This window comes from Arachis ipaensis, chromosome B01, assembly GCF_000816755.2.
Source record: "Arachis ipaensis cultivar K30076 chromosome B01, Araip1.1, whole genome shotgun sequence".
Classification (NCBI taxonomy): domain Eukaryota; kingdom Viridiplantae; phylum Streptophyta; class Magnoliopsida; order Fabales; family Fabaceae; genus Arachis; species Arachis ipaensis.
In genome coordinates, this window is record NC_029785.2 from 51826343 (window position 1) to 51828694 (window position 2352).

Sequence of the window (2352 nt, forward strand, 5' to 3'; positions counted from 1 at the left end):
ACATGCAGCACAACAAAATTTACTAGTTTTAAGAATCTTCTGGTTCTTTAGTGAATGTCCATGAGAGTTTTCAATAATTTTTCTCATCATGGTTGTTCCCGAATGACCCAATCTATCATGCCAAGTTATGAATTCATTTGGGCTAATAAAAAAATATATAGAGAAGAGTATTTGATTACAGCATAAAAGAGAAGTATTCGTAAGAAGTGAGAGAGAGATGATTTATTTATTACTTTTCACTGTGTGTAAAATATATCGAGTGATGCCATCTATTTATACAGGTAAGATACTCTTATATTCAACTCTCATTTATTTTAGTTCATCCTTAAAAAATGACTCTTTTATTGTTCACCGCCCAAGTGATAAATGGACATCCATTCCATGTGTTTGATCTTATCGTAACAATTATCATTTATTTTCTTGGTTTTTATCATTTTTTTACCTATTAGTATTACATTTTCTAAGATCCAGTTATAGGATTTTTTTTTTTTTGGTGTTTATTTTCTCGGTATACCCTCACGCCATTTGTTACTACGATACCTTTTCTATCTAACAAAGTCTCCTTTGATAATTCTTAAGCCAAGTATCACAATTCTATTAGTAAGTCTAACCAAACTACAAAAAGCAATTAAGTTTAATGGCACAAATTACAAAAACCAAACACGATCCTAATTTATCCACAAATTATACACTCCTTGATTATATGGTGTATCCAACCATATAAGCACCATTTTTCTCCTTCTTGAAGAATCAACTTTTGATAAGATTGAAAGGTAAACATCTTGCACATCTTGGACAGCTGCTTATCAAAGTCGATCAGTTTTCCTTCCCTGCAAAAATTTGATATAATTATAAAGGTATGCTTACATTTAAATGATAGAATGTATGCCGTAATATTGTGATGCTATTTTATACACAAAGTTTAATCCATTCACCAAAGATTACAGCAGAAAATTAATCCCAGAAAAATTAAATAGGGCAATACCGATTCAATCATCTACTTGAACTGCTAGTGCCTAATTGTAAATTCATTAACAATCAACATTTTTTTTATTTTTTCCTTTAATTTCCTTTATCACATTTATTCTTTTATTCTTATCTTGTAGAAGAGAAAATGATAAAAGCGGCTGGTACCAATCATGTAAAGAACCAGACATATTTAAGTCTCGAAAAAAGGTATATCATTGCTGGTTCTGTTCAATGTAGTTAAAAGCATCGTTGATGTAATTGAAGCAATAGCAATTTCATGGATAATAGAGTTGGTTTAAATTCTTATCTAATTATTTTTTTTTCTTTCATTTTTTTTTACTTCAAAAATATGTACCATTAATCTATTCTTTGACTCTAAATTTTAATTGTGACATTTGATTTGCAATAGAAAAAGAAAACTTTCATTTTTTTTTTCTTATCAGAAAATGTGCAGCAGGAAGAAATAGCTTCAACGAGCTAAAGTGATTGCACAAAGATGACAACCTAACTTCTTTGATTTGCTTCTGTCAAATCAGATTTGCTTTATAAAACACCCTTTTCACCCTTGATTTGAGGGTAAATCATGTGGATATCGGGCTACTGGAGGGAAGAGAGTTTGTAATATAATTTGGTACATGGGTTACGGGCTAGAGGAGAAAACAGAGTGTTGGCAAGTGAATTGGGCCGGTTTATTTTTTTGCACAATAATCACACACGTTACAAAAAATTTTGGGCTTTTACCAACTAATAATATTTTATCATCATCAAATTATTATTGTTTTTCTTTAAACTCATCAAATAATAAAAAAAAAACTAGTAAATTAAACTGATGACAATCATACACCCATGCCACAAGATTTGATGAGTGCTAAATACCCATTTAAAAAATTCACAAGTTTAAAAGCTCCAGTTCGTTGTAATTTTAAACCGAAATTCAACACTCTTCAAAGTTTAGTAAAAACAATATCACAATTTTAGAAGTGGGCGGTAAGAACCCAATTTTGTTTAAAATACTTAACTATATAGGAACTGTATTTTATTCTGGCTAACTAATTTTGGTGAATCACTTTGCGCAGTTAAAATTCATATGGAATGTAGAACACAATGTCATTATTAAGAAGATCTATGACCATCGGACAACCAAACATTTTCAGCAGTAATGAGCGACGTTTGTCAAGGGAAAGACCACCTAATATCATAGATCCGTCCAAACATCAAGTGTGAATTGGAGGCCTATTTTAGAGATAACATAGGGTTCAAGCATTTCCGTCTGAACCTCAAGGGTGGATCCCAATAGGATTTGACACGAGACCACCTCTGAACCCCAAAAGAATCACAGTTTCGGGCTAGGGCTAGTCTTTGCCTCTGCCACCAGCCCTGCTG

At 31.8% G+C, this 2352-nt stretch overlaps 1 long non-coding RNA gene across 1 annotated transcript; it reads left to right on the forward strand.

Moving 5' to 3' along the window:
* On the forward strand, window positions 421–1601 carry LOC110270010. Its single transcript, XR_002358968.1, has 2 exons — window positions 421–857; window positions 1107–1601. It is a non-coding gene; the product is annotated as an uncharacterized LOC110270010 (long non-coding RNA).